Source organism: Panthera onca, chromosome C1, assembly GCF_046562875.1.
Source record: "Panthera onca isolate mPanOnc1 chromosome C1, mPanOnc1 haplotype 2, whole genome shotgun sequence".
Lineage (NCBI taxonomy): Eukaryota > Metazoa > Chordata > Mammalia > Carnivora > Felidae > Panthera > Panthera onca.
This window is the reverse complement of record NC_138346.1, coordinates 180,801,714-180,815,212: the sequence shown is the minus strand read 5'-3', so window position 1 is coordinate 180,815,212 and position 13,499 is coordinate 180,801,714. Positions and strand designations below refer to the sequence as shown.

Sequence of the window (13,499 nt, the reverse complement as noted above, 5' to 3'; positions counted from 1 at the left end):
GAAGAGACTGTCTTTATTCCACTGGATATTCTTTCCTGCGTTGTCAAAGATTATTTGGCCATATGTTTGTGGGTCCATATCTGGATTCTCTATTCTGTTCCATTGATCTGAGTGTCTATTCTTATGCCAGTACCATACTGTCTTGATGATTACAGCTTTGTACTATAGTTTGAAGTCTGGGATTGTGATGCCTCCTGCTTTGGTTTTCTTTTTCAAGATTGCTTTGGCTATTTGGGGTCTTTTCTGGTTCCATACAAAGTTTAGGATTATTTGTTCTAGCTCTGTGAAGAATGCTGGTGTTGCTTTGATAGGGATTGCATTGAATGTGTAGATTTCTTTGGGTAGTATAGACATTTTAACAATATTTGTTCTTCCTATCCAGGAGCATGGAATCTTTTTCCATTTTTTGTGTCTTCTTCAATTTCTTTCATAAGCTTTCTATAGTTTTCAGTGCATAGATTTTTCACCTCTTTGGTTAGATGTATTCCTAGGTATTTTATGGTTTTTTGTGCAACTGTAAGTGGGATCGATTCCTTGATTTCTCTTTCTGTTGCTTCATTGTTGGTGTATAGGAATGCAAGCGATTTCTGTGCATTAATTTTATATCCTGCAACTTTGCAGAATTCATGGATCAGTTCTAGCAGTTTTTTTGGTGGAATCTTTGGGTCTTCCGTATAGAGTATCATATCTGCAAAAAGTGAAAGTTTGACCTCCTCGTGGCTGATTTGGATGCTGTTTATTTCTTTGTGTTGTCTGATTGCAGAGGCTAAGACTTCAAATATTGTGTTGAATAACAGTGGTGAGAGTGGACATCCCTGTCTTCTTCCTGACCTTAGGGGGAAAGCTCTCAGTTTTTCCCCATTGTGGATGATATTAGCGTTGGCTCATTCATATATGGCTTATATGATCTCGAGGTATGCTCCTTCTATCCCTACTTTCTTGAGGGTTTTTATCAAGAAAGGATGCTGTATTTTGTCAAATGCTTTCTCTGCATCTATTGAGAGGGTCATGTGGTTCTTGTCCTTTCTTTTATTGACGTGCTGAATCACGTTAATTGTTTTGCAGATATTGAACCAGCCCTGAATCCCAGGTATAAATCCCACTTGGACGTGGTGAATAATTTTTTTAATGTATTGTTGGAGCCAGTTGCCTAATACCTTGTTGAGGATTTTTGCATACACGTTCATTCAGGGAAATTGGTCTATAGTTCTCCTTTTTAGTGGGGTCTCTGTCCGGTTTTGGAATCAAGGTAATGCTGGCTTCATAGAAAGAGTTTGGAAGTTTTCCTTCCATTTCTATTTTTTGGAACAGTTTCAAGAAAATAGGTGTTAACTCTTCTTTAAATGTTTGGTAGAATTCCCCTGGAAAGCCATCTGGCCCTGGGCTCTTGTTTTTTGGCAGATTTTTGATTACTAATTCATTTTCCTTACTGGTTGTTGGTCTGTTCAAATTTTCTATTTCTTCCTGTGTCAGTTTTTGTAGTGTGTATGTTTCTAGGAATTTGTCCATTTCTTTCAGATTACCCATTTTATTGGCATATAATTGTTCATAGTATTCTCTTATTATTGTTTTTATTTCTGTTGTGTTGTTTGTGATCTCTCCTCTTTCATTCTTGATTTTATTTATTTGGGTCCTTTCCTTTTTCTTTTTGATCAAACTCACTAGTGGTTTATCAATTTTGTTAATTCTTTCAAAGAACCAGCTTCTGGTTTTATTGATCTGTTCTACTGTGTTTTTGGTTTCGATAGCATTAATTTCTGCTCTCATCTTTATTATTTCCTGTCTTCTGCTGGTTTTGGGTTTTATTTGCTGTTCTTTTTCCAGCTCCTTAAGGCGTCAGTTTAGGTTGTGTATCTGAGATCTTTCTTCCTTCTTTAGGAAGGCCTGGATTGCTATATACTTTCCTCTTATGACCGCATTTGCTGCGTCCCAGAGGTTTTGGGTTGTGGTGTTATCATTTTCATTAGCTTCCATATACTTTTTAATGTCCTCTTTAACTGCTTGGTTAGCCCATTCATTCTTTAGTAGGATGTTCTTCAGTCTCCAAGTATTTGTTACCTTTCCAATTTTTTCCTGTGGTTGATTTCGAGTTTCATAGTGTTGTGGTCTAAAAATATGCAGGATATGATCTTGATCTTTTTGTACTTGCTGAGGGCCGATTTGTGTCCCAGTATATGGTCTCTTCTGGAGAACATTCCATGTGCACTGGAGAAGAATGTATATTCTGCTGCTTTAGGATGAAATGTTCTGAATATATCTGTTAAGTCCATCTGGTCCAGTGTGTCGTTCAAAGCCATTGTTTCCTTGTTGATGTTTTGATTGGATGATCTGTCCGTTGCTGTGAGTGGGGTGTTGAAGTCTCCTACTATTATGGTATTACTATCGATAAGTTTCTTTTTTTTTTAATTTTTTTAACGTTTATTTATTTTTGAGACAGAGAGAGACAGAGCATGAACGGGGGAGGGACAGAGAGAGAGGGCAACACAGAATCAGAAGCAGGCTCCAGGTTCTGAGCCATCAGCCCAGAGCCCAACGTGGGGCTCGAATCCACGGACCGCGAGATCGTGACCTGAGCTAAAGTCGGACGCTAAACGACTGAGCCACCCAGGCGCCCCCAATGAGTTTCTTTATGTTTGTGATTAGTTGATTTATATATTTGGGTGCTGCCACAATTGGCGCATAAATGTTTACAATTGTTAGGTCTTCTTGGTATAGACCCCTTGATTATGATATAATGCCCTTCTGCATGTCCTGATACAGTCTTTATTTTAACGTCTAGATTGTCTGATATAAGTATGGCTACTCCGGCTTTCTTTCGTTGACCATTAGCATGATAGGTGGTTCTCCATCCCCTTACTTTCAATATGAAGGTGTCTTTAGGTCTAAAGTGGGTGTCTTGTAAACAGCATATAGATGGATCTTGTTTTCTTATCCATTCTGTTACCCTATGTCTTTTGATTGGAGCATTGAGTCCATTGACATTTAGAGTGAGTACTGAAAGATATGAATTGATGGCCATTATGATGCTTGTCAAGTTGGAGTTTCTGGTGGTGTTCTCTGGTCCTTTCTAATCTTTGTTTCTTTTAGTATTCATTTATTTTATATATATTTTTTCATCTTTTCTCCCCTCAGAGAGTCCCCCTTAAAATTTCATGCAGGGCTGGTTCAATGGTCACAAACTCCTTTAATTTTGGTTTGTCTGGGAAACTTTTAATCTCTCCTTCCATTTTGAATGACAGCCTTGCTGGATAAAGAATTCTTGGCTGCTTATTTTTCTGATTCAGCACATTGAATATATCCCACCACTCCTTTCTGGCCTGCCAAGTGTCTGTGGATAGTTCTGCTGCAAACCTGGTCTGTCTTCCTTTGTATGTTAGGGACTTTTTTTCCCTTGCTGTTTTCATGATTCTCTCCTTGCCTGAGTAGTTTGTGAATTTGACTATGATATGCCTTGTTGATGGTCGGTTTGTGTTGAATCTACTGGCGGTCCTCTGTGCTTCCTGGATTTTGATGTCTCTGTCTTTCCCCAGGTTAGGAAAGTTTTCTGCTATGATTTGCTCACATAACCCTTCTACCCCTATTTCTCTCTCTTCCCCCTTGGGACCCCTATGATTCTGATGTTGTTCCTTTTTAATGAGTCACTGATTTCTCTAATTCTTAAGTCATGCTCTTTTGCCTTAATCTCCCCCTTTTTTTCTGCTTCATTATCTCTATAAGTTTGTCCTCTATCACTGATTCTCTGTTCTGCCTCATCCATCCTTGTCGCTGCTGCATCCATCTGTGATTGCAGCTCAGTTATAGCATTTTTTATTTCATTCTGACTAGTTTTTACTTCTTTTATCTCTGTAGAAAGGGATTCTAATCTATTTTCAACTCCAGCTAGTATTCTTATTATCATGCTTCTAAATTCTGGTTCAGACATCTTGCTTGTATCTGTGTTGATTAAATCCCTGGCTGTCATTTCTTTGTGCTCTTTCTTTTGGGGTGAATTCCTTCCTTTTGTCATTTTGAATGGAGAAAATGAATTAATGAAGTAGAAAAATTGAAATTAAAAAAATTAAAATTAAAAAATATTAAAATTAAAAATTAAACACACACACACACACACACACACAAATCAAATAGATGATGCTAGATCCTAGGTGTATTTTGGTCTGGGTGTTGAAAGTGGTTTGAAAGATTAGAGAAGAAATAAAGGGGGCGGGGCATGAGAAAAAAAAAGGAAATCGTTTGAGAATTTGAAATAGTGAATACACTGAAGTAGACTAGTGTGAGATGATGGGGGTAAAATAGAATTTGAAAAAATATACACAAAAGTAAAGAATATAGTAAGAAAAAATTAAATAAAAATATTTTTAATAATTAAAAAGAACATGATTTTTTTCTTTTTCTGTATTAAGAAAAAAGAAAATAAAGGAAAAGGAGAAAAAGATAAAAGTGGGAAAAAAAAGAAATCATTCAAAAATTTGAAAAAGTGAATACACTGTAGTAGACTAAAATAAAATGATGGAAGTAAAATAGAATTTGAAAAATTTTATATAAAAATAAAAAATAGTAATAAAAATTAAATTAAAATATTCTTAATAGAAATTGAAAGTAAAAATGAAGTTTTTATCTTTCTGCATTCAAGAAAAAGAAAAGAAACAAAAAAGAGTAAAAGAAAAAGAAAGAAAAAGGAAATTGTTTGAAAATTTGAAACGTTGAATACACTGAAGTAGACTGAAATAAAATGATGGAAGTAAAGTAGAATTTGAAAAAATTTGCACAAAAGTAAAAAATATAGTAATAAAAATTAAAGAAAATATTTTTAGTAAAAATTTAAAATAAAAATGATTTTTTTCTCTTTCTGAATTTAAGAAAAATAGAATCGTAAAAGAGAAAAAGATAAAAAGAAAGAAAAGAAAAATCAAGAAAGAGAATTGTATAGATGAACCTGCTAACAGATTAAAGTTGGACTGAAATTGCTTCATTTTCCCCTAGAAGTCAGTCTATGTAGCTCTTTATACTCCATAAATTAAGCCGGTGGTGAGACTTGTGTTCTTGAAGAGCAAAGTTGGCCCAGTTGGGCGGGGCTCAGTGTAACAGCTCTGCTCTCCACTAGATGGTGCTGCTGGCCTACTGGGGTGGATTGTTGCAGTGCATGTAGGTGCATATGCGCATGCGCGGGAGCATTTACATGGCCTCACCCAGGTACCCAGTTTGTTCTCCAGGATCAGCAACCGCGCACCCGTCCCGTCTTCGACTCTCATCCACTCCCTGCTTTTTCACTCTCCGTGACCAGGCCCCAGGCAGTACCTCTCTCGCAAGTTTTGTCTCAGATGCGGCTGTTTTCCCTGGCCCCTTACTTCCGAAGGACTGCGGCTTTGATCCGTTCTGCAAACGGATCTCACTGAGGGTCTCACCGAGCAATGGCCGAATGAGCAATGGCCGAATGTCGGCTGCATCCAGGAATGTCCTCTGGACCCTGCTGCTGGTGGTGTCCGGAGACTACGGCTAGGTGCCAGCCCGCCCCAGAAAAAGTTCACGAGGTAGTGTAGCAGCAGCGTTTCAGGGATTATGGAAAATCACAACACACATCTGGCACCAGGCTTCACCCTCAACGAACTTGCCCCAGCACCAGCGAATGTGGCCGCCTTCTGGGGTCTGCTGGGACCAGGTGGCTTCAACAGTCTCTACCAAATGTCCTTCCATCAGTGGAACCTCATTTCCCCATGTGGCCCAAGAACCTCCCGGACACCACTCTGTTCCTGAGGATTCGCCTTTCCCACCAGAGCACCACCAGGTATCGGGCTGCAGAGTTGCAGCCTTTGTGCTCTCTTTGTTTACAGTCTTAATGGAATTTAAACCCTCTCCTTTCTCCTTTCTCATTTCTCCCTTTTTAGTTTAGTCCCTGTGGCTGTTTCCAGTTTTCTACTTTCTCGCCAGCTGCTTTTGGGGAGTGGGGGAGCATACTGGAAAAGCACCCTTCCCCAAAAGGGGTGCTTTTCCAGTATGCTCCCCCTGTCCTCCGTCTCCATCCTCTCTCCACCCTCAAAAGCGGTTCCCTACTTTTCACGGCTTCTTGCTCCCCAAATTCACCTCTCTGCGGTGCGTACCTGCTGAATTCTGTGGTTCAGGTTGTGCAGATTGTTGTGTTAATCCTCCAATCAGTGTTGTAGGTGTGTAGGATGGTTTTGTGTTGGTCCGGCTGTATTTCATGGTCTCGAGACACACAAGAAACTTCCATGCTGTTCCGCCATCTTGGCTCTTCCTCTCTATCATAGTGGATTCTTAAGCATGTTCTCCACTTATGCTATGTGCTAGCTGGATTTATTGTGGTATGATTGTTACTTGTTTGGCATGGATAGTACAAATGGTGGTTTCTTCAAAATGGCCCACCAGATAGGTGTCACTTGCCTCCTGAAATGCACCAATAGCTGCATTCTGGAAACACGTATCTGTTTTGAAGTCCTGAGCAATTTCTTGTACTAACCGCTGGAAAGGACGTTTGGTTATCAGAAGTGTTCAGTAGACTTCTGATAATGGCTAATTTCACAGAGTGCCACAGTACCAGGCCTGTAACAGGTTTCTTCACTTCTCCAGTAGAGGGCCCACTCTTGAGAGCAGCTTTTGTATCCAGTTGCTTCCTCGGTACTTTACCACTAGTGGATTTGCAGTTGGCTTTGTAGGAGTCATGGTGTAGAGACCTCCTTACTTACCCCTCTTAGGCTGGAGCTCAGCAAACTATAGGTGGCACTGGTGTGAGCAAGTCACTGTGGCCACTGTAGTGGCTGGGAACCCTACTACTTACTACTTTTAATTGATGTTTGTATGATGTCTTTTTCCCCTGTTCTTTTACTGTCAACCTGACTATATCATTATATTTGAAGTGAGTTTCTTATAGAATAGTTGGGTTGTGTTTTTAATTCACTCTGACCATTTATATCTATTAAAAAAAAATTTAATGTTTATTCATTTTTGAGAGACACAGAGACAAAGCACGAGCGTGGGAGGGGCACAGAGAGAAAGGGAGACCCAGGCAGGTTCCAGGCTCTGAGCTGTTAGCACAGAGTCCGGTATAGGGCTCAAACTCACAAACTGTGAGATCATGACCTGAGCCGAAGATGGACATTTAACTGACTGAGCCACCCAGGTGCCTGTGACCATTTCTGTCTATTGATTTGTATTTAGACCATTTACATTTAAGGTAATTATTGATATTTTAGAGTGTAAGTTGTCGTTTTATTTTTTATTTTCTGTTTGTCCTGTTTTTTGTCTTTGTATTTTCCTTTCCTGCCTTCCTATGGATTGCTTGAATATTTTTAGAATTCCATTTTTATTTATTTATCATGCATCTCTTTGTGTAGTTTTTTTAGGGATTGTTCGAAGTATTACATCATACATACATAACTTATCACAGTCTACTGATGTCAATTTATTAGTTTGAAGGGAGTATAGAAACCATATTGTCCTTTGTTTTCCTTTACACTCCCCCCTTTATAATGTCTTAAATATTTCTTGTACATACATGTATAACCACATCACTGTTAAACATTTTGCTTCAGTTGTCAAGCATGTTTTAGAAACCTCAAAAAAAGAAGAAAAGCTAATTAATTTTATTTTTCTTTACCATATTTCTTCATCCTTTTTAATGCTCCAAGCTTGCTTTTTTAAGTCCCTTCCTTTCTGTTTAGAGAACTCTTTTAACCATTCTTACAGTTGGTGACAACTTCTTCGTTTTCCTGTATCTGAGGATATCTTGATTTTCCCTTCATTCCTAAAGGGTATTTTTACCAGATATATAATTCTGGGTCCAGAGTTTGTTTCTTTTAGTATTTTAAAAGTGGTGTGTCACTACTTTCTGACTCCCATGACTTTCAATGAGAGATCCATTGTCATTTGAATTGTTTTTCTCTGATAGGCAAGGTACTGTTTCCCTCCCCCTGTTTTCAAGATTTTTAATTTGTCTTTAGTTTCCAAAAGTTTAACTCTATGTTTTGGTTTAGATGTCTTTGGGTTTATCCTTTCTGTGGTTCACTCAGATTATTGAATATGTAAGTATGTGTCTTTTCCCATGTTTAGAAAGTTTTCAGCCATTATTTCTTCAAGTACTTTTTTAACCACTCCTTCTTTCTCTTCTTCTTGGATTCTGCTGACATAAACATTAGATCTTTTGTTATGATTCCACAGATTCCTAAGGCTCTGTTCTTTTTTTTTTTCTTTTTGGTCTATTTTCTCTTTGTTGTTCAGATAGAGTAATTTCTATTGTTCTATCTTGCAGTTCATTAGTTCTTTCCTCTGATCCCTCTGTTCTGCTGTTGAGCCCATCCACTGAGTTTTTATTTTGGTTATTATATTTTTCATATCTAAAATTCTCATTTAGTCCATCTTTACATTTTCTATTTTTTTGCCAAGAATTTTTATTTTTCTATGATTCAAACATAGTTTTACATTTGCTCATTTTACATTTGCTCAAAGTATTTTTTTTTATGATGGCTACTTTAAACTTTGTCAGATAGATCTAATATCTCTATCATCTCAGGTTGTAATTTAGTTTGAAATTTTCCTGGTTCCAGGTGGGGTGTATGATTTTTTATTGAAATTTTGATATTTGGGGGTTTTGTGTTGTAAGACTATGGATATGATTTAAATCTCCTGTTTTAGCTAGCTTTCCCTGACATTTATATGGCAGGGGAAAGGAAATGCCCACCACCTCATCACTGACAAGTTGGGGTAGAAGTCAGGGTACAAGTCCAGATTTCCAGTTTGGACTCTGTTTACATGCAAGGTGGGGGCTATTCATTACTGCTGTGCAGGAATGGAATTTCTGACTCCCCACTAGTGCTTCAAATGATACCATTCTGCCTGGGAAAGACAGGAGTGCCTCATTTATGCCCATTATTGCTGGGCAGTGGTGAATATCCTAGCTCTCCACTAGACCTCCTCTGACCAACCTCCCCCTCCCCCCATTTTCCTTCTTTTTAAAAATAATGTATTTAATTTTAAGGTTATGTAATTTAATTTTTTAAATGGATATCTCTAACAATTGGCTCAAAAAATTCTTGAAAATTTAACAATCAACTCTTATGAGCCAGCAGAAGCTAGCTCCAGCACAACTCAGTAAAAACGCACATAACCTTTGATACAACAACTCTACTGCTAGGAATCTACCCTAAGGAATTCTAAATTTATCTTAAATTCATCTGTACAACTGTTTGCTGGGCATGTCTTATACCCATGTATGTCTAATAAGACATCTCAAATTTATTATGTCCAGAACTAAACCTTTAATTTTTATTCTATTAAAACTTTTTTCTCCTGTGTTTCCCATCTCAGTATGTGGCTACCATCACCCAAATGCTCAAGTTAATCAGTCTTGACTCTTCTCTTTCTTTTATACCATCTAAACTATTTGCAAATCCTGCTGACTGCATCATCAAAATATGTTATGAATCTGATGAATTCTTACCTTGTTTGTCATTGAGACTCATTGGTTCTAAGTAACCAGTTTCTGAAGTAATCACTGTGGCTTTGTCTGGCCAAACCTAAGTTTACCTATCTCTGAGAGTATTGAGCCAGTCCCACCTAAGCACTTGCATAAATGGATTCTGGCAAAAAAGACAATTTTGGTTCTAATGTTGCAACATGGTAATTTAGTTGCTTATGTTCTCTGTTATAAACATCACATAATTCTATATATATATAGTAGATTAAGTAGGAAAAAAGAAAAGAAAAATAAATACCGAATTTAGTGCTTATAATCCATTATACTTTCAGTAGCATGTTTTTGAATGTTAATTAACTCACATGACCTAAACAAATCCTTTCTTTTTTAAAGTGCTTCTTCTTTTGGGGCGCCTGGGTGGCTTAGTCGGTTAAGCGTCCAACTTTGGCTTGGGTCATTATCTCGTAGTTTTTGAGTTCAAGCCCCTCATCGGGCTCTCTGCTGACAGCTCAGACCCTGGAGCCTGCTTCAGATTCTGTGTCTCCCCCTCTCTCTGCCCCTCCCCTGTTCACGTTCTGTGTCTCTCTGTCTCTCAATCATAAATAAACATTAAAAAATTTAATACAAATATAAAGTGCTTCTTCTTTTGGGGTGTTTATTTATTTAGAGAGAAAGCATGAGCAGAGGAGGGGCAGAGAGAGAGGAGAGAGAGAGAATCCCAAGCAGGCTCCACACTGTCCGCTCAGAGCCTCACACGGGGCTCGAATTCATGAATTGCGAGATTATGACCTGAGCTGAAGTCAGATGCTTAACTGACTGAGCCACCCAGACACCCCCAAGAATCCTGTTTTTAAACAGATATTTAAAATTACCTAGAGCCATTTTGTTCTTTTAAAAAGGTCAATGTTTAATCTTTTTCCACATAGAATGGAATAATGTGATTATATATGAAAATTCATGGCAAATTCCTCTATATGGAAAACATAGTTTTCTAAGGTGCTCTTTAATTGACTGCTCACACACTTAAAAGTAAACATGAAAGAAAACCTGTTTTGCACCTTTGGGCCAGGACCCTTTTAAACCTCTGTTCAGCTTATTGCTGATTTCTCTGGTTTCTTCACTGGACCCACAAGAAAATAATTTTCTTCATTTGAAGTATATAATTGCCAAATAGAACATAGTTTTAAATTTGAAATGTTATGACTCTTATAAAAGTTACCCTGGCTTTTTAACTGCAGTTACTACTTTGTATTCAAATTTTGAAAACAATCATTAACTCATATGATTATCGCTATTCAAGAAATTTGCATCTGTTAGGTGCAATTTTTGTGTGTGGGGGGGTAGAATTTAATAAAGGGAATATATTTACAAAGGCATAAGCAGAATTTAAGGAAACCAACAAGGGATGAGGCAGTATTTGAGGGTTAATAACAGTGAGAAAATTAGTAAAAGAGGACATTGTTTACCAGTATTTTCAACTGTTGGCTTTGCCTTCCCCAGCTCATGCTTACTTGATACTTTTAGTACTTGGGCAGACAGATAAGTACTTTTGCAGTGCATCCTTGCCGCTGGTAGCTACTAATCTATATGACTATTTGATGGTTCGTAGGAAACCATGTGTGAAAGACTGAGCTGGATGCAATCTGTATGTTCAATACACATTTGAGTGCCATTGCATGTGAGGATTGTGATTAAGGCAGTCAAGAAGACAAATTTGATTTTTGTCTAAATGGAATCACAGTTTTGGCCTATTTATATAGATGATGTTTGTATTACTTGCATATGACCTAGATGCTTAATATAATTTTTTTTCAGTCAACCCCCAAAGCCTTGCTCCCACTAACTTCCTTGTTTTTCAGGTCTAACGGTGCTAATGACTTCTGGCTGTCTTTGGTTCTTGAGATCCTCTTCTTTCCTTGTTTCTTCCTTTAAACTTGTCCGTATTTCTGTAGATAGTTCCTTTATGAAATTCTTTTAATTTAAGTTCTTTTGAGCATGCTATCCATTTAATGCAAGTACTTAAATTAATATAACCTATTTCAACATGCGTTCTGACTGAAAGCCGATGTTAGAAATATTCAGGGGTGCCTGGGTGGCTCAGTCGGTTAAGCGGCCAACCCTTGATTTCAGCTCAGGTCCTGATCTCACACTTTATGGGTTCAAGCCCCACATAGGGCTCTGCGCTGACAGTGCGGAGCTTGCTTGGGATCCTCTGTCTCCCTCTCTCTCTCTGCCCCTCCTCTGCTCTCTCTCTTAATAAATAAATAAATAAATAAATAAATAAATAAATAAATATCTTTAAAAAAGAAATATTCAAGTTCTGGTTAACTATTGACTTGTTTGAGTAAATGCTTTAAAGAGCTAACTGTTTGGGAGCACTTGGGTGGCTCATTCGAGATCGAGCCCCATGTTGGGTTCCATCCTGAGCATGGATCCTGCTTAAGAGTCTCACTCTCCCTCTGCCCCTCCCCTGTGCGCTCTCTCTCTCTCTCTTAAATTTAAAAAAAAAAAGTATTTTAGTATCTAGCTACTTATCTTCAAAAGTACCATTGCCATCACCTCTTTTATGCTTCATCTCAATATTGTGTTTGTTTCCCTAACTCTTATCGAAAATTTTACTTTTTACTTGCTTATTTATAATCTTTTCTATTAGAGCGTAAGTTGCCTAGAGAGCATGTTTGTTTTTTCATAATATTCCTTGTGACTGACACACAGTAGATGCTCAATAAATATTTGTTCATTCATTTGACAAATATTGAGTAACTACTATGTGCCAAGCCCTGTTTCAGATTTTGAAAATAGAAGAAGTAAACCAAGTCCCCTCGCTTGTGAAATGAAGAAGCAATTGTGTTCCAAATATAAGGGAGATATAGACATAGACATAGATATAGATATAGATATAGATATACATATATGGGATGTTAATAGCCTTTACATGAAAACAGCATTCTATAGACAAAGGGAAACAGTGATTCAAAAGTTGAACTGATTTTTTGTTGCAGGTTTTCTCAACTGCCTTAATAGGCAAGTGTGAATTTACAAAAGGGGATTGATAGATGCAGTGTTTCCCACGCTCTTTTATCACAGAGTTCCATTTTCAAGAACAAGTCAAAATTAATATTTCAAAATAGGCCATAATTGGGGGGCATGGTTGTTGTTTTGGATTTTTTAAATTGTTTATTTATTTTTGAGAAAGAAAGAGAGACAGAGTGTGAGCAGGGGAGGGGTAGAGAGTGAGGGAGAGACAGAATCCGAAGCAGACTCCAGGCTCTGAGCTGTCAGCACAGATCCTAACATGGGGCTAGAACTCATGAACCGTAAGATCATGACCTGAACTGAAGTCAGACACTTAACCTACTGAGCCACCCAGGCACCCTGCTGTTTTGGGTTTTTTAAGTGGGTCAGGAAAAATATGACTAGAGGTGCAATTTCCCTATCTAATCCATTACTATTTATTATTCTTCAATCAATTGACTTAAAATATACAACATAAAATGATCTTTATGATTTAAGAACAAGTTATGCCTCTTTTAGAAGATATAAAACAAATTTGAAGTTTTACAGTTGACTCACAGGGTGATGTACAATTAACAACAGATCTTCAATGTAATAGTTTGGTCCTAAAGATGTGCACACAACATTGAAACAACTGGTATAATGTCAAATTCGTCTATGTTTAATTCTGGACCATATCAACATAGCTTAAATGCATTTTACCAATTCATCAGAATGGTCTACTACACAAACCACATACCTTTTAATTTTTTGCCTTAAATATTATTTTTCTCCCAGAAGAAGTTTGGTTTCCACCTCTTAATTACTGTGTCTTTGAAAAAATGTATTATCTCTGAGCCTCAGTTTCCTCAACTATTAAATGACATACTAATTCCTAGCTCACAGGATTAACTAAGATCACGTATATATAATTCTTCTCATGAGTGGGAGGTTACAGACAAGCCAGGGGAACAGGATAGACAGAATAAAAAATGTGGTAATGTATTAAAGTTGGAGACATCAGTAAGAATGCGTGTTTAGCCACCTGGGTGGCTCAGTCAGTTAAGCATTCACTTTAGCT

At 37.6% G+C, this 13,499-nt stretch overlaps 1 pseudogene; it reads right to left on the bottom strand.

Annotated features, from left to right (window-relative positions):
- Window positions 1-6,270: 6,270 nt before the first annotated feature.
- Window positions 6,271-13,499, bottom strand: part of LOC132670840 (histone H3.3A-like) — a 94,616-nt pseudogene continuing 87,387 nt past the window's right edge.